Source organism: Cydia fagiglandana, chromosome 19 (genome assembly GCF_963556715.1).
Source record: "Cydia fagiglandana chromosome 19, ilCydFagi1.1, whole genome shotgun sequence".
Taxonomy (NCBI): domain Eukaryota; kingdom Metazoa; phylum Arthropoda; class Insecta; order Lepidoptera; family Tortricidae; genus Cydia; species Cydia fagiglandana.
In genome coordinates, this window is record NC_085950.1 from 10,988,215 (window position 1) to 11,008,174 (window position 19,960).

A 19,960-nucleotide genomic window follows, 5' to 3' on the forward strand; every position below is an offset into this window, starting at 1 on the left:
GGTAACAATGCAATATTATGGTACCATCGAGCTGATCTGATGATGGAGACAGGAGTGACACTCTTTGATAAAACAACGCAAGCTAATTATGTTTAGGGTTATTAGAATTGTCTCGATGGGTATTAGTTGCCTGTGGCAAGAAAAGTAAGTCAGCGATAAAACCTTGTATGAAAAAGAAAATTTTTGACAAAAAAACTAATTAATCAATAGTTTGTTAGATTTATTTAGGTATTTCAAGTTTTCAATCAATTGTGTTTTTAACTTGCTAATGCACACTGACTATGACGCCAAATCAATCTTGTTACAGATCTATAATATCTTCCCGAATCTACAAGGAAATTTGCGCACGCACTGCTCTAGTTATGATAATATTCCGCTGTCGGGCACAGTCTCCATGTCTATTCCCAGTCACCGATCTTGAATTCTAGACCACTAAATTCTAGACGTTTTCTTCCATTTATAGGTAAGGTAGGTACGTACAGACCGAAAAGTTTTCACAGCTCTTATTGTAGCACTAAATCACTTTGCGAGATCGATTACAACTAAGGAGCATTACCACGTCATGACGTCACATACCATCTTCGTCAAAACTTTCACGACTATTCTGACTGTGCGGCTGAGGCGAGAAGTGATTTCTGCAGCCTTATGACCCTTGTAATCATATCACAGGATCGTTGTCATTTATATACCCTTCATCTTTGATTATTTGTGGTATTAACTCCATCGTTTTCTTTACCATGTTCCTTACAACTTTAAATCTCTTTTGCTTAAAAGTTTCAAGCAATGGATACTCAACTCCGGGTATATCTAAAAACATTGCATCGTTTTCTTCGGAGAAATCTTGGTTTTTAATCATATTAAACCACTTAGTGGTGGCTGTAGCTGGTATTATGTAAAGACAAGACACTGTAGAAGTGATGATAGACAACACTAGTAACTTGAGCCATAGCTTCATAACTGATGGCATCTTTATCGTAATTTTACGGTCAGAAATCGATTTAATGGTTGATTTTATTCATTTTGTAGATACGCGAGTAAGTGTCTCAGCTGTGTACTGTCATTAGGTAGCCTGCAATTTAATTATCTAAAGCGGTTGTAGTCGGTGTCTTTTTGTGTTGTTCTAGGGTTTGTAGGTAGGTACAGGTACTTAAGCTAACTTACTAGAATGATCCAAAATATTTTTTAAATGAGCATTTTTTCTTGCCTCTTTTTCTGGATATGTGGCACACTAAAGACAATAAGTAGCTTTTGCATCCGTGATTCTCCTATTTCCCTGATCCTGTCTCTAGCCCATTAGACCCCGTGTCTTCCTTTGGCGTTGTGGTATGGGATTCATCAAGAATCATAGGATTCTCAAAGGTTAAGCCCTTACGAGTTAATTTTTAATCCAATGCTCAGATGTCACGTCTAACTTCATGAAAAACGACACATTGAGAGAGTTTTCTCACATCGCACTCTTATTTTTAAAGAATCACTGTTAGTTTATGACATCCGTTTTAAGCGTCATCTAATCCTGAATGAGTAATTCCATGAATTATTATATATATCAAATAATGTGTTGGAATTTGCACTATCCAACGACCATCCTCGTCCAGCTGCTGTCCAATAATAGGGACCAGAAGAAAAGGATTCGCAACCCGTTACCTGCAAAATTTAATTGCTCATATTTGCATAAACGGGGAATAGATAATAGAAGACGTGATTGATGGTCTAAGGACTAGGAGAGGGTTAAATCCGGACGTCTTAGGTGTAAGATATTGAAGAAATTCGGTTACGTAGACTTGTACCTAGTTCTATTATTTATTGTGCCCTGTCTAGTGTAATACTGCAACTATTATCCACAGTTACAATATGAACCTAATAATTAAGTGTCAAAACCAATGTTTAACTTATTTGGTTTCTCTCATTTATGAAAACATCTGAAGTTATATTAGTCAAGTTTTAAAAAAGTTGCACATGTTCTCCAGAATGTCTGAAATTTTTACAAGAATAATTTTTGCTAGAAAGTTATCTATAATAAAACATTTAAGAATTATCCGATTCGTGCCATGTGATGGAAATTTTCGCAAAAAGTGTCTTTAAAAGTAAACGTCACAGACATAGGGTTTATATTAGAGATTATAAAACTGAAAATCTTTCTCCTATATGCCTAGAACTCATCACTATTAGACACAACACCTTTTTTGTAATAAACTGAAATATACATTTTTTAAACGTGACTTGAAATGAGCATAAGTATTTATTACGAAGGGTTTGCAAAATATTGCGTTCTTTGTCGTTAAACCAAAGAAGTTTTATAAGAAATCATAAGTGTTTCTATTTTATGTGATATTTAATAATAAATCCCAAAATACAGATGTATTATCTGAGATACCATTTAAGATAAGATCCCAAATAGCGTGTATCATAAACTTCCATTATTATTTTCTCAAAACACGACCACTAATCCCATCGCGAACAGCATCCCCCACGAGCAAAAAAAAAAACAATAAAAAGGCCAAATTACCATAAACAACGCATTATCAGACGGCGGTTACTGAAAACCGGTCCAAAACCGGTTATATGCGGAAATATGCAGATCTCTTAAACTTACAAATTTAAATCTGCAGTCGAAAAACGCATTACAATCGTGAGGGACTGTAGAAATTACCTGCGTTAATGCTTATTTGTTTTGTCAGCGGCTGGTTGTAATAAGTTGGTTAAGTGATAGCTTCCTCACACCATTGAACAATTGTCTCTTTGTCTTTTTAAGCGTTGGTCCATTGGCCAGGGTGAGATTAGTGAGAATAGATGGACAAACATGGGGATGGGTCTCCAACTTTTGTTGTTTAATTGCGGGATTTTTGCTTCCCATGGGATGACGGAAGTGTTATGGTTATGGATGTTAAGAATGGGTTGTAGAGTCTGTGCGGAAAGAGAAGAGTTGTGGAATGTATTGGGCCCCATACATTCCACGACTCTTCTCTTTCCGCACAGACTCAGTTATAATGCCAAATTAAACTGTTCATTTAGCAAACATTGATTTAGAACTTAAGGTTCTGAGATATTTGGTTTTGGTTGGGATTGAGAAATGAAATTGTTTATTTACTTAGCTGCAGTAAAAACTAAAAATGTGTCTTGGCCACCAAAACATTAGGTACTCGTAAGAGCACGCCATTTTGCTTGTTCCCACGCGGATTCACGCCAGCTTTCGCCGACGCTGAGCTCACGGAGATCTTCCTTCACTCTATCCGCCGATCGATACTAGGAAACACACTAGAATGACCTACAGGACGGCGTCAAGTTGGTCGACCCATTAAGTATGCTCTTGCCCTATCTTCTCCCATTCTATCGAGGTGGCCAAGCCTGCAAAGACAATCTGCTTTGGTTTCACTTATCTCGACCTAAGCCTTCCTACTCTTACACTTATAACGACCAGGGGCAGCTTTGTTGTGCACAGTGCGATCGGACATTTAAAACTAAGTTCGGTTTTGCGAGCCATATACGTGCTCATCAGAGGAATTTGTAAAGGTCGCCGTTGTCGGACACGACATGGAGGACTATAATCTTATTATATTCATCTGTTACTTATTGTTAGTTAGGTAGGATGTGTTTCATTTTCACCGAAATGGGTATATGTGTACCATTAAATCAATCTGATGATGAAGCCTGCAAATGAATGAATTTGTCTTCGAGAAATTATACAAAATATGTAATAAAATTGCGTACAAGCTAATTTGGATCTTGTAAAAAATACAGTTACAAAGCAAATAAATGAGTTAACAGTCCATAAAAAGAATTCAACTTAAAAATCGATTGTGATCCTGCATCTGCCAACTGAACCGAGCTGATAAGCCGTGCCCTGATAACAGACCGGTTCACGCCAACCAACTAGCTAAAATAAACCTTAATCCTTCGACATAAAGTCCTTAAAAAGCAGAGAAACTACAACGATAAAAACAAACGAATGTATCCATGTTAAGAAATTGAACTACAAGTACAAGCGATTTGCGTCTGTATTTTCAAAATGCTAAGATTGGTTTTGGATTGAGTTGTATTTTGGTAGTATTTAGTTATTGAGGTCAACGTTTTGCACCTTTGAAGCTCGTTCGGTTATCGGTTGACAAGAAAATGTGGGGAGAAAATCGATGGGTCTTTGTACGGCGTTTAAATAAAACGTTGGATTCATACTTGCTCGTTTGGCCTTTAACGGACAAGGGACCGATTTTTGAAATTCGACCACTCGATTTCGTGTATTTCCGTTAAATGATATCTCCACTACTAGGCGTTTAAATTCTATTAATAGAATTGAAATCGCGTAGTCAATACCACTTTCCAAATTTCAATTTCAAAAATATGAATTTCGCCGTTTTCCACCGATTTTCGAGTGACGAAATTGAGCGATCGAAATTCAAAAATCGGCCCCCAGGTATGTTATGTAACTGACAAAATTATATACTTACCTAAGGGAAAAACTTAAATACTCGTACATGTGTATTTACATCGAAATTTTGCTTAATGGGACCTTATGATAATATGGACTTGGTAATCCTCAAGGGTCTCTATTGTTTCCCATACAGTTTTAAGTCATAATGTATTGTTTGTCCACATTTTCGTTAGTCATATTTGTTTTTCTCAGAACCGCGTAACTTTTCAGGATTGCCATAAAACAAACCTAACCTAACCTATCTATAGGATAACCCTACGAAAATCCTGAAAAGTTAACGGTTTCAGAATTATGACTAATGATAATCTGACAATCATTACATTTTTTTTTTTACTCTAAATATAGAACTTAAATATTTTCATGTGAAGATTATATTCATATTAACAACCAGGCATTCATGAATTCATTAAAGTTATTTTTATGAACTACTACCTGATGCAGTCAGTGTCAAATAGTAAACAACATTTTTTATAACCATTTAGGGTAATACAATTACATAAACCATGAATACAACTAAACCTAATAGAAATTAAAACTTATACCTAAACATATTCAATCATCAAATTAATAAATTAAAAAACACAAGTCGAAAACAAAGCAGTCAACCGTCAGTCAAATATTCCACCCCGCGTCATCCCTGGCGCAAAGGTGCCCAAAACGCTTGCCGCACTACATTATTAGTCATTACATTATGACTTTCAATAATTATGTCAAACAAAGGAACCCCAATCCTCAATGGGCTATCTTTTTAGACTAGAACGCAATCTGTATTGAAATCAATATTATTTTATACCTAAGTATCTTGAAATAAGTATGGAACTATACCCTCGTAAGACCCAAGCCAATTTTTGCGCTTTTGAATTTGGAACTTTCTTTTATTTCTATAACAGTTCATAACTCGAATTTAAGAGCCAACAGGAGTGGTCATTTCTACTCAAACGTACTCGACTGTTTCCTCCGTGGGTTTTGATGCTAGAGCAATGATTTTTTCAATACAGATTAATATTGCCAATATCTGTTGACAATATTAATCTCTATTGTCTTTGTTTATGTTATTGTCCATTTATTGTAAACTACGTGTATGTGAGGTGTGCAATAAAGAGTATTGTATTGTATTGTATCTGTGTCGGACCGTTTAGTTTTTAGGGTTCCGTACCCAAAGGGTAAAACGGGACCCTATTACTAAGACTTCGCTGTCCGTCCGTCCGTCCGTCCGTCCGTCCGTCCGTCCGTCCGTCCGTCCGTCCGTCCGTCCGTCCGTCCGTCTGTCACCAGGCTGTATCTCACGAACCGTGATAGCTAGACAGTTGAAATTTTCACAGATGATGTATTTCTGTTGCCGCTATAACAACAAATACTAAAAACAGAATACAATAAAGATTTAAATGGGGCTCCCATACAACAAACGTGATTTTTGACCAAAGTTAAGCAACGTCGGGAGGGGTCAGTACTTGGATGGGTGACCGTTTTTTTTTGCTTTTTTTTGTTTTTTTTTTTGCTTTAAGGTACGGAACCCTTCGTGAACGAGTCAGACTCGCACTTGCCCGGTTTTTTTTTGATATTTTTGTTTTTTAAGGTGCTAGAGCCCTTCAAAAATGGCCAAAATGGCCTCATTGACTATGCCGCAATGAGAGGCGTAGTATTCAAAACTGATATCAATTAGCCAAAAAACAAAATGGTCCGACACAGATAATTTCTTAATCATTTAGATTTCCAAATTTGGTTACGATTGGTTAAGTTTTGGAGGAGGAAAGAGTCGAGTACGAAACCTCGATTTTTGAGATTTTTACGCAGGATTTTTCGCCTTGTCCTTATCGCACTAGTTTTAGCAGCCGCTTCCGTTAGCGAGACGGGTATATTTACCTAAAATGTTTAAAGCTCAGCTCCTGTTTCGTCTTAATTTGTACAAGTACGCGGGGACTTACGAGGATAAAATATGTTTTTTTAATGTCTAGCCAAAAGCCTACCTTGGAAATTACCCCACAATGCTGAATTTCGGATGTTTCATGCCGCCTCCAAGGTATCAAAAAAAAAACAACAATTAAAGAATTTTAATTTAGCGGATTTACAGGATTAAGACTTAAATGTTAACCGACTTCCAGATCTCAAAAGGAGGAGGTTATCAATTCTGTTGTATATTTATTTTTATTATGTATTTAAATACCTATATTATGTGTTACAATTACTCGTACGTACTTGTACACGATTTATTCGTCAGACACAGACGAAACAGACATACATAATTTCCAAGTAGAAACTGTGTTTAATACTAGTGCAATTCAAATAAGACTCTAATTGGTAAATTAGGTACTCGAAGAAATTGACCCATGCGGTAGATACAGTCACCACACGGGATGCCATTTAGGATTCTTGCTAAATTGGAAATTCTATAGCGTAGGTATTTAGGGTTTGGGCCTTGTTGCCTCACAATATGTAAATGATTTTCCTTTGTTTTTTTAGGGTTCCGTACCTCAAAAGGAAAAAACGGAACCCTTATAGGATCACTCGTGCGTCCGTCTGTCTGTCCGTCTGTCACAGTCTATTGTCTCGGAAACTACTAGACCAATTAAGTTGATATTTGGTACACATGTGTAAATTAGTGTGTGATTTTTTTATTTTATAAATTGTTATTTTATAACATACCTATGTAGTGCATCTAGTCCGAACTCTAGCTGTAAACAAGCCATTTTTGGCTTAGTAGTTAAGAAACATAAAACACTACGTTACATTTAATCTTTAGAACTTTACTAAATGAAAAAAAACGATGCTATCCCAATGCAGCATGCAACATTATTGCATTGGTAACATTCAGTTATACAGTGGATGCCCATTCCTTACCACATGTTTCCGCCCAGTCCAACAAATCAACAATACATATGTCGTCTTTACGAAAATTACTATAAATTATAACGAATAGATTATACTTATAAAAAAACTCATCGAATCAACAACCGTCAGAGTCTCTGTGGTCATTTGCCTGTCTCATACCTACTACACGCACTAGTACCTACTTATTGTGACCTTATCCTGAAGTCTAAAGGTGACATTCCATTTCCAACTGCAGCTGCAATACTGTTCATTTTACTATGGAAATTGACAATGACAGCGACGCGTTTCGCAGCTGCAGTATTGCAGCTGCAGTTGGAAATGGAATGTCACTCTAACACTAAAACAATTTACGATTGTGTTTTATTTTCGTCCATATTACTTAAGATACCTACAATTATTAAGATTTTTACAAAACACACCGTGTGACCATCTCAACCCAAGCATGCGCAAAATTCCATAATGACCCTTTGATGTTTTCGAAATTTCTAAATGCCACAGAGACTTCCTCTTCCGCCGAACCCATCACTTAGTCCACTGCATCTCAGCCTATTGTCAGTAACCATCTAATTTGCATAACCGATGCACAAAGAACAGTGCCGACTGACCCATTTCATTCAATACCCTTTCTTCGCAGATTTTCCCACTGGCCAACAAAGACTGTCCTATCTTCACCCTTTTCGCTACCATTTTATGGGAAACAATTCTCTATGCTCTAGTTTTTGCATTGTCCGAGCCCCAATAGGCCAACGGATTCGCCAAAGGCGAGTTGATTAATAATATTGTAGGAATATTGTTTAGCCTTTGTTGTGTGACCGTTACTGAACAATTATATCAAGTAAATATATGAAACACATATGGAGCAACTGGTTGACAAAATCGTTAATACCGGTAAAGAAGCGATCAAATTGTATGCATCAAAGCATTCAAAGCAGGCATGATCAATAAATATATATACTTACAGACGAAAACTTGAATGCATTTTCTAACGGTAAAACCACTAAAAGAACTAGATCATATGGACCTTTAAAAGTAGAGGTAGGGTAAGTAAAGTAAGATATTATATTAGGAATTGTTTATGGAATGCCGCCACAGATCCGTTAATTTCGTAAAAGAAAAATATCGAATGTTACCTTGCAAGTGATTCGATTTAAATAGTACATTGTAAACTAACCAGAATTTCTAGAAACTTAAGTAATGGTTTACAAATAGCCCCATAAAAGTATCTCCTAAATCAAACATGAAAGCGAGAGGTTATCGCGATTTTCCAGATTTGCCGGTCCCGTTCTCGTTTTAATTGGAGGGATGGTCAGCCAGGTAGCCGGCCAACCCGTGCCCAGGGGTCAATACAACCCTTTACGCCAATTTAAAGACCCCAAAATCAGTGCACCGTGAGCGATGGGGTCAGCTAGTGACCCAACTGACCTTCTTATAGAAATCCACCCCTTTCTTACAAGGCATTATTAGTTAGTAATCCCTTTCGCGAATCTATTCCATTGTACTCTATCTATTATGTCCCGATAGTTTTTGGACATGTGTCTATCGCTGAAATTTTGCGTGCGTGAGAACGTTCTAATTTCTTTGCAAAATAGTAACGTCCGTTGGTATAGGAGTGGGAAAGCCGGGTTTCTTTGGCTCGGAGACAAAGAGTGGTCTCTTTTTAATGATTGGCATTGTGTGTTTTGATACAGTTTTTTTGTTCGGTCATCGGTGACCGTTGGCCAACGGATTTGGCGATGTTATTTAAGGCCGGGGCGACCGTTAGGCGATGCAGAATTGGTTGGACAGTTGATCAGACAGTTCCTAACGACCATCGGTGGATGCATTTCTTGTCATTTTTGTTAATTTAACCGTAAGCGTTTGTTACAAGAAATGGATCCAAACCGTTGATAGGATAAATTGAAATTGTCAACGTGAGGATAGGACCCAAAGTGGTGATTTCAATATACCTAAGTTATTTTCTACGGATTTTTCGAGCCTTCCTAGTTGCCACAAATGCACTGATGGGTTGCGGTCGATATTGTTTAAAATATTTGTTCATAAAATTCCAGTGAAATATAAGAAATTCTTAAAGTTATACAGATTCTAGTAAACGAAATTTCATGAATTCATCCAACATCTCCTGTAAATAAAGAATCTTATTATACTTTTAAACAAAATGTAAGCTTTGCAATTTGAGTGTTTCATTATTTTAGATTTCCTTTTTTTACTTTATATTAGTTACATACTATAAGTTAGGTCCTGATCAGATCAGTCGAAACGAGCTGATGCCATAAAATTTTCATTTACATTCAATTTTTTACATCATATTCAGTCGTTACCTACACCTATAAAGTACTATTATTATATAAGCGATTCACATGAACAGCTTGTAAGTAATATTTTATACCACCCGCACACTCCATAACATACAGCCTAGTTTCTTCAAAAGGAAGTCAGTATAAGCAATGTGTCAGTTCACAGACTATAAACCAAGTACCGATATGTCTATTTTATTAAATATCGACCATATTGGTATCGCTATTTTTTTTGCTGAAGCTTCTCTCATACCATATTAGATTCAGATGGGATCACCCGAAACCGGCTGCTATAAAATTTAAATTTAATTGTTACACCTTTATACGATTCACGTAATAGGGTATACTATTTTCCTACTAGTCAAATCAGTTACTTTGTTAGAGCTGTCAAAACGATTTGCTAAATATGGAATTTATACGAAACATTACATCGTGACGTCACGGTCAACTCACACGTTCAACTTGTGTTTGAAAATAACTCCTATCTGTTTTTCTAGTAATTATTTGGTACTTTATTTCATGCATGGTGTAAAATACCTCTATTAATGGGATCCTCTATAAATGAGACAGAAATTTATTTGTACCTGGCTAACTGAGAGCCTGGGTAAGTGAAATACCTTTTTAAGTGAGACAAATCTGCTCGTCCCTTGAAGTCTCACTTATCCAGGTTTCACTGTAATTTATTTTAATTTCAGTATATGTATTATATTACCACCCGCACCCTCTATAATATACAGCCTACTTTCTTCACAGAACGGTCAACGTCCACGTCCCCGGATGCAGCGGAAGTGGCGGGGGTGGAGGGGGGAGAGGGGGACAGTTGGCACGTGCGCTCGCGCAGGTGCCTCTAGCCTGCGCGCGGCGTCGACAACCTTTGGAAACCTAGAATTGACAACTTTGGAAATAAATCAAATTATTTTTATCAAAAATTTTCTTGACCAGCGGGTAGTGACCCTGGCTATGAACTGATCCCTGGGTCAAATCCCGGTAAGGACATTTATTTGTGTGATGAGCACGGATATTATTTCTGAGTCTTGGGTGTTTTCTACGTACTATTTGATTAATTATTTATATATTGTTGTCTGAGTACCCACAACGCAAGCTTTCTCGAGCTTAGTAAATTTGTGTAATAATATCCAATATTTGCTTATTTATTTATAAGATATCTTATTAGGTCCTCTACGTCTTCAACCTTTTTAAATTATTCAACTATTGTATACAGATATAGTATGCAGGTATAGTTATTAATGAAAAAAACTTGGGAATATGTGTTCAGACATCAAACATCAAACATCAACATTTATTCAGCAAATAGGCCACAAGGGCACTTTTACACGTCAACATTGAATTTACATAAAAGCAAAAATAATAACATCAACAATTTTATAAAATAAAACTAACAATTCAATCTAACGTATTACAATTACTAAGAGATGTATATGGTCTCTTAATGTCGAATTACATACAAAATACAGATAAAAAAACACACAAAAAAAATCTATAATATTTAGAGGTGTAAATGTCTCTAGGTGTCAGAACTATAAGATTATATAGTTTATCAAGTTATCCTTAGAGATGTATAAGGTCTCCAAGAGTCAATATCCTGTATAATTAATACATTCATTAAAAGAAAAGAAACATACGAGAACAGAATGAGGCGTCTCACTGTAATTAATTAATAAAAGTTACTAAGTATAATAGCTCGTGTTAGCTTAACAGACCAGTCTCCACAAACAGCACCCGTTCACGAGTATGACGCGTATCTCAGCCATCGCCTCCCTCAACCTTCATTCGGGAAAGTGGCGACCCGATCAACAACGACAGAAAAGTTAAGCGGGTAATCGCATTCATGGGTGAAAGTAATTTCTCTACAGAAATTATGTGCATAATAAAAAAGGTTACGCACCCCTGCAGGCTCTTCTCAACCGTCGCCGGCGCATGTGTTGATCCGTTGTTTGTTTTTTATTATTTTTTATCGGATCAAAGACTACTGGGGCCTGAGAATGTCTAGAAACACTAGAATACTAGGTTTAATGGCTGGCATTCCTGCGTCGGTGTCAGATGCGATCGTGACGGCATTTGTCCATTTTGTCCTTTGTGTAGGCCCAGCATGCCGCTTAGCAATTAGAGTATAGTCTTGGGATAATACCACAAATATTTATTTTATTTTCTGTTCGTTATAAATAATCGCTTTGTGGAATTCCACCACACACACACACACACACACACACACACACACACACACACACACACACACACACACACACACACACACACACACACACACACACACACACACACACACACACACACACACAGGTATATGTATCGAGTTACAATTGTAACATATCAATCGTTAAGTTTTAATGGTTACTTTAGTTCTAGGTAATTCATATTAATGATGACGTGATCGCGTCGTCATTAATGACGCGATCACGTCTTCATTACCGCGTACCAGAAAAGTGTCAGGTACGTGACGTTTTTTACCCTTCTTTTAACCTTTTCGACGCCGTGTCAAATACAATCCCACCAAAAACATTCTGTAAAAAACTAGCCAAGTCTCGATGGAGCTGCTTGTTTATCTCTAAAAAGTAATGAAATCTAGACAAAGTCGTGCCAAGTCTAAGGTTCTTTACTGCGATTTCTTTATTATTATAGTTAATGTTGTGTGACTTGGCCGTTGAAGGGTACACAAGGGTACAAAACCAGGTGCTGCATGACACCATTGCACCAATCTGTCGCCAGAACCGCTACCCATTGACGATGGAAAATTGCCACTTGGAAAACGTTGATTCAATAACCAGTCAATTGTAGGCTTGATAAAGCTGCGTATTTCAATAATACTTATGTATGGGCGAGCCTGAAACAAACACTTCTTTTTGGTGCAATGGCAGATTGGTGCAATGGTGTCATGGAGCACCTGGTTTTGTACCCTTGTGTACCCTTCAACGGCCAAGTCACACAACATTAACTATAATAATAAAGAAATCGCAGTAAGGAACCTTAGACTTGGCACGACTTTGTCTAGATTTCATTACTTTTTAGAGATAAACAAGCAGCTCCATCGAGACTTGGCTTTTTTACAGAATGTTTTTGGTGGGATTTCACTTCTTTTTGTAGAAACGTGGGCATATTGATTTATTTTATTAGATTTTCTTATTTAACACATTTTTTTTATTTTTAGGAGTAGTTTTTTTTATTATTACAAATCTTTCTTTTCTTTTTTTCCGGTTCTGATTTTTGTACAGTAGCAACAGTTTTTCGTATTGCCCATTCATTAAATCTAATAATTAAATAATAATCAGTAACCCGTCACTAATCATCATATAATGACTTGGCAATCGCACATAATGCTTTACTCGTACCGTACTCGTAAATATGTGTAATGCTCAAACTGCAATTAGCGCTAGCGTTATGTTCAATTAGAATTATTTTTAATAGGTGACGATGATCCTTTTGTCATTATGCAGCCGTGCGATGGCCAAGTCATTATACGTATTACAAATTAAAGATATCTTATTGATACGGTTTTAACACCCCCTGGCACTGATTAAAATAACCGACTTGGTTTCACATTACATCTCAAAACTTTTTTGTAGTAAAAGCGTTGCGAGACTTGCACCTTTTTACATGTAATGTTTTTGATGGGATCTCATCTCTTTTTGTAGGCAGTCCTTCTTTTCGGGTACTCATACCCATACTATGTATACACATATCATAACTAAACATATCTTCATTCATACTCACATCGTACATCGTAGTGTACCTTTACTTTACCTACTATTTGTAGGAACTGCAACAGTAACTTTGTAATATCATATATTTATATGGGATTACAAACTTACTTATGCAGTTCTTAGATCTTTAAAAACGTGACTGATATTGCAATATTTTTAGGTTTTCCCTTTATGTGGCCATTAAACCCTAACTCTGTACCAAATTTCAGCTCTCTGAGTTTATGGGAAGTACTAGTTCTATTCTGATGATCATGAGTGAGTTTCATAAATGCGAAACTTTGCTTTCGCTTAACTTCGGAACTAAATGACCTACAGACTTGAAATTTTGGATTTTAAGTATGTGATTATAGCTTACTGGATGACCAAAATTTCTGCGTTCTGGTCTTATCCAGAGGTTCTCAAATAGGGGCCTGAAAATGCGGCGAAATGGTTCCAGTAAAGGATGGTACGGCAGTGTTTGCTTCGCGCTCGACTTGGCGGGGGCACTGCCGTGCCCCCCGATAGCTGTCACTCAGACGCCACGTCACTGAAGTGTTAAAACTGAAATTGAACTTTATGCATATGCACGTAGGTCTATGTTGCTCTGTGGTCTGTGAGCGATTAATCGGTCTTCGGCGTTGAACCTGCGGTGCGGATATATCGGTCATTGGCGTCCAAAAGGTTAACGCATCTCCTGAGTGGCTACATTCATGATGTGTTAATAATTGGTTATAAAATCATTTATTTACAAACAATATATATACATTGGTATTACTAAAAGAAATTAATAACTAGCTTAAATCTAAAATAGGCCCTTGAGGCCTTGTACCAAGGATGCTGGCGGCATTTCCTCGCTGTATCGTAATGCTGATACGTTGTGTGAGTTTTTTTAATTGGTTGTGATATACCTAACCAATATGTATGATGGCATGGTCATTATACAGCTCATGTAAGCAATAAAAAATACACAAACAAGATGGTCCTCTTACTTTATATGTAGTTTCATTTTCCAAATGATTACATCTTCAATTAAAGGTTAAAAGCTTCATTATATTACCTTTTAATCACGCGACTATACCCACCTAAGGCCCAAGGTCCTTCCTATAGTACTTATTCCGTTCGATGAAATTTAAGTTATATGCAATTGGTACAGAGTTGCATTTGCTTTGTTCCGTTAAATTTTCAAACAAAATGAAATCAACTCCATTCCCTGAACTATAGGTTCAAATTTCAGTGGCAAGGATTTTTTATTTGTATGGCTAGCCCTTAGGAGGATACGTAGCCTCTAGCCGCCCAGAGACCTATAAAAAGGTCTCCTGTTCCATTCTAATTTGAACTTTGTGTTGACAAAATAAAATTTAATTTTGCTTGGCAAGGTTAGACGTACGGGCGGCTAGAGGGTAGGTATTACGAGCAAAATAATTTAATAGGACGATTATGAGCGTAGTCCATTAGACTGTAAAATTGTCCATTTTATGAAAATTGTGGCAATTATGTCGTATGTGCTATCTGGTCGTGTGCAAGCGTGACATGCACTGGCGTGCTTTTTAATTTACCTTGCATTGTACAGTCGCCATCGGATATATCGGAGCGGCCGAGGTGCTCAAAAATATCTGAACACGCACTCTAGCGCCTTGACAATAAAGGTGTGTTCAGATTTTTGTGAGCGCCTTGACCGCTCCGATATATCTGATGGCGACTGTAATTGTACCTATAGGTGGGCATTTTCACTTAAAAGCCATTTACCAAGGAAGTTTTTCAAAATAGCAGAAATTGCCTTAAGGGCCTTACTGCCGTATTCGAACTTAATATTCACAAGAGATGACACGTACTAGATCCATTCTAGATACGTTATAGTTTAGATATCAACCAGTTCTCTTTTGCAGCGCAATTCGGGCAACCAGTGTCACTTTTACGTTAGATAGAGTAAGATATCTATTAGATGTGAATTGGATCTCTAAGTCATATCCTGTGGAAATCGTTCAAGAGTATCTCCAGAATCGCGCAAATGTTAAATTTGACAGGTTAGATCTTAAACATATCGTTATCGTATCTTAGTGATGTCTGAAAGATATCTAATAGATATCTATTTCAAAATCCGAATCGGGCCCTTAACCTATGTCACTTAAGACTATTGTGAGTTCGCTGTGATACTGATAATGATCCAACAAAGATTTTTTTTTACGTTTATATTTTTTTAACTCACGAGATCTACAGCTCACGAAGCCTAGTAATAAAAGTATCGAACTCGCGCAGACGCACAGGTGCGTCGCCCGCGCACCCCTATCCGCACCACTTCCTTTGTCCGGGTCTCCGGTTGCGCACGCACGGAAATACGAGCATTTTTAATGAACAAAAATAGAAAGTTTGTAAAATATTTTTTCACAAGCTTTTATCGCTGATTGTAATTTTCGTTTCACATCACCTATTCGGTTTTTTCTTCCCCGCTAGGATCCCTCCTAGCACTCAAAGTGGCACTTTTCCTCCCTACCAGGGGGGATCAAAGTGGCACTTTTCTGTTCTAGAACACATTTTTTTGTCATTTTTACATACAATTATTTTAGCTTAAATAGTGTTTCGTTTCGATACATGATAATTAATTTCCTCATTTATTTATTTTATTATTTTCCCTTAATTTGATGTGAAAAGCAGTTTGTGTCACACGATATCAAAATTATTTCGTCTTGGGCGTTAACACTCGAATCCCTCATTACGCTCAGGATTCAATGTACGCCCTTGACGGAAATATATCATTTTGATCCCTTGTAACACAAACTACTATTCAAGTTTCAACAGCATGGTATTTACCTACATACCTACTACTCGTTGAGATGAAGAAGTCTACACACAAGGCTTCTTTTTAAATGGAATAGGAATGAAATAGAATAATTTTTTCAGTGTTAAAAACTTAGATTTTTACCCGTCTCTTATATTTACCCCACATCCCACCTGACCCTATCTATAGTTCGTTTTTTTTAGCATTAAAAATAAGATAAACAATCTTGACGTGTCTTTAAATAGAAAAACACATTTTAAAAATAAGTCACGGCAAATATGTAACAATTATGAATGCAATACGACCATTTTTATTCTTCTGCTTTCATAAGTATTTAGTTACTGATTTTTAAAAAGCGTTTTTCAATTAAAAGATGTCATGATCGCTTACCTTCTTTTTCCGTGTTTTATGTATTAAATCCTTTATTTAATGATGTATGGTGTATTCACTCTTAACACTATATAATGCTAAAAAAACGAACTATAAGGTTCCATTACAGTAACTGAAAAACACTACCCTCCCTCGCCAGTCAGAAAGCGTGACTCAACATGGTGAAAGAACACGCCCGTTACTTTCTTGTGCACGTGCGCCCTTTGTCCTTTAAATTGGACGTCAGGTGTGCGGGCGCCCTAAGACAGAGCATAAGGACGGACGTTAGAAGCCGTTATTTTTAGCGGGAACTTCGAAAAACGAATTGGAATTTTGAATATGGTCTTATTAAAAGTTTTTTTTAGACTTCGACATTGACTTTAAGTTTCACTTGGCCTCGAAATTTTTAAACGTCAAACCAAATTGCACCCATCAAATCAAGCTAGAGTTAGACGAAGATAAGTTTGCAACGATTTTGATAGCACTCGCAGTTCGCAGTGCAAGTGTTATTTTATAGGTAAGTTCGTCAAACTTTTATGCCTTTGCACTGCGTATGCTATCAAAATCGCTGCAGACTTTTCTTGGTCTATCTTTTATGATCATATCCCCTAGACAGACTTTTAGAAGCGTAGCTTGCTAAATATTGGAGTAAGTAGGATAGGAGTTATAATATTCAAATTTAGATAGAGACAAATGAGAATAGTTTAGAAAAAGTTTAGACATTCGAGGAATTCTCACAATATAATAGGTACATTGGACTTTTTCAATGGCATATTATTACATATACAGTATATGTATATACCTACAAACTTAGGACTATTTTTAATCAATGGCGACACTTAATGTCAAGACGGCTGCGCAAACGCATAAACCGCCAAAAAAAAATAGCACTTGTCCACTGACGTAACCATTCCATAACCAAAAAAGGGTAAAACACAAAAAAACGGTAAATCGATACGTTGCGTAACTTGGCACCTGGGAGGCAGCTGGTACACTCTTTACATTCTTAATTGACCATTGATAGACCTTATAATCTTTACAATAAAGCTTATAATCTTTCAGTTAATAGTGGGTACGACACGTGCCCAACCTTCGGCGTGGAAAAAGGACGAATCTCTAGTGTAATTTTGGGAGTTTAGGGCGTTTTGGGATTGATGGGGCTACAGATAAACCTAGGTTGGAGGGGATTAAATATGCAGTATTGATTAGAGATGCACCGGATATTCGGTTACTATCCGGTATCCGGCCTTTCCGGCTCTTATTTTAATATCCGGCCGGACTCCGGATAGTGACATACTATCCGACCGGATACCGGATAGTAACTTTGCTTGATATTGGAGTAAACAAATTCGATTTAAGAAACAATCATAGTCATTAATCATACTCGTTTATTATTTAAACATATCCCACTCACTGCACTCACTACTCACTAGCACGCGCATTCATTTCAAACCTAGAAATGAGTCCGCGCGAACGTTGACTATGAAACAGGTCAAAACACCGCACAATGCGCAGCTGAAAAACCGAAATGTACCTAGGTACAGTTCCACCGGCCGTATATTCGGTGGCCGGATACCGAATATTCGGCCAATGGTCAGGTCCGGTATCCGGTATCCGGCCAAACAACTATGCGTTGCATCTCTAGTATTGATTTATTGTGTGGCACATTTCCAAGATCGCCTTGAAACGTCCAATATCAAGCCTAAAATAAATATCCCCTGCCTGGGAACTGAACTGCACTTGACATTTATTGGAACCTAATATTTTAGGTAAGGATGTGACACTGTTGTCTAAAGATATTGGTACCTACTTACATAATCTAATGCTGCTGATTTGAGGACTCTACATCTTGAAGAAACTCTACTTTGGTCTCTTGTGAGTACTATGTATTAACTTTTATCTCCCCCTAAATAGGAGATATTACCCCTGGGTCATTCCATAATAAACACTACCAAGGGTTTGTCCTTTAAGAACTTAAAGGACAATTTTCTGGGATAAAATATGTCCCCTACTATCCTAATCCAGTTAAAAAAAATACAGTGACTTGATTTAGTAACATATATAGATTCACACATAAGCACTTTTGCAGTTAAAAGAAACCTATACAAAATGAGGTTTTTATTTTTATTTGTCATTATGGTTACCAAAAGCGACCCAATCATGCCCTGTTACGAGTTAAGTCTCAAATCATAATTTCTAAGTTGGAGCTTTCACAATATTAGAAGACATATGTTCCTAATTGTACATTATCTTTCATCGATCAGTATATATAGGTATAACTCTGTTTATGCAGGTAGTCTATATAGGTACGTATAGATAATGTAGCACAAACCACCTTAGACCTAATTGTATGACTGTTCCGCACGTGTCTAAAACGTTACTAGAATATATTCACCATACTTACATATATACATGCATACTTTGACGCGTACCAAATTGTGTCTCTAACATCCATACTCCATAGCCCAAAAAACTGTTACACGATAATTCATACAAGATTTGCTTTCAACGTACTTAGTATTCAGCTATAGCTTTATACATTCCAGTACAAAAGAAAGCCTATTGTTTCAATACTAAAAGTCACAATTATAGTCCGAGAGCGTTTGCGGTTACTTTCACCGTATGGCCCTCGGCCTATAATAATTATATAACCTTTTCTTAGCACCCTCGCTTCTTCGTTATAACGCGGCTACGTGAGTTTCAGCTCTAAAGGTTAGTTTTATAATGTAAAGTCGCGTGTTTTACTCAGAAACAGGTACGCTCACATGAAATATGTTTGCTGCTTATTTAAACTTGAAGAAATTTAACACACAATTTATATAAAAATATAAATAAAATAAATATTGTAGGACAATTGTACACAGATTGACCTAGTGACTAGGTCCTAGTCCCACAGTAAGCTCAAAAAGACTTGTGTTGTGGGTACTATATTAGTCTGTATCTTTAGGTATTTAAATAAAAGTAAACAAAATCTACCCTCAAATGGCTCCTTAAGCCGGTTGAGGGTAGATAAAAACATTACATGATCAAATAATGAAGGTAGGTTAAAGTCAGATCGTTCAGTGACTGATCCAGGCGGTTTTATATTTGGTTGGTTAGTCAATAATAGACCCGACACACTACCCGAAAATGTACAAATTATTTGTTTACTTTTATTTAAATACCTAAAGATACAGAGTATAGACGATGATATCCAATTTAGTGGGTAGGGTCCTCCCCTTAGAAAACTGACTGGCTGAGTAGAAAGAGCCGTGAGATGAGAGTGCCACATAGCCTCTCAAAATGGGCCCACCTCAGGCCCGGGAAACGATGTGTTCCCGCACCGTCAAAAAAACGTATAGAGGGCCTACCGCGAACCACGTTCGACGTGTTGCCTCTCTGTCGCACTTGTAAATTCGTACATAAGTGTGACAGGGAGGCAACACGTCGAACGTGGTTCGCGGTAAGCCCTCAGTAGCAGTGCTCAAACCTAAGTAGTGACGTAACGCGCCCCCACGACACATCGAAGACGTTAGGGCCGCCCGAGCGCGACTCCTGCGCAGATGTCCGC

At 37.2% G+C, this 19,960-nt stretch overlaps 1 long non-coding RNA gene across 1 annotated transcript in view; it reads left to right on the plus strand.

The window, feature by feature from the left end:
- The first annotated feature begins 19,342 nt into the window (after positions 1 to 19,342).
- The window catches only part of LOC134673805 (uncharacterized), a 109,372-nt gene continuing 108,754 nt past the window's right edge, over positions 19,343 to 19,960 (plus strand). The window contains exon 1 of the long non-coding RNA XR_010099511.1: positions 19,343 to 19,449. This is a non-coding gene — a long non-coding RNA (uncharacterized LOC134673805). The remainder of the gene's footprint in view (positions 19,450 to 19,960) is intronic.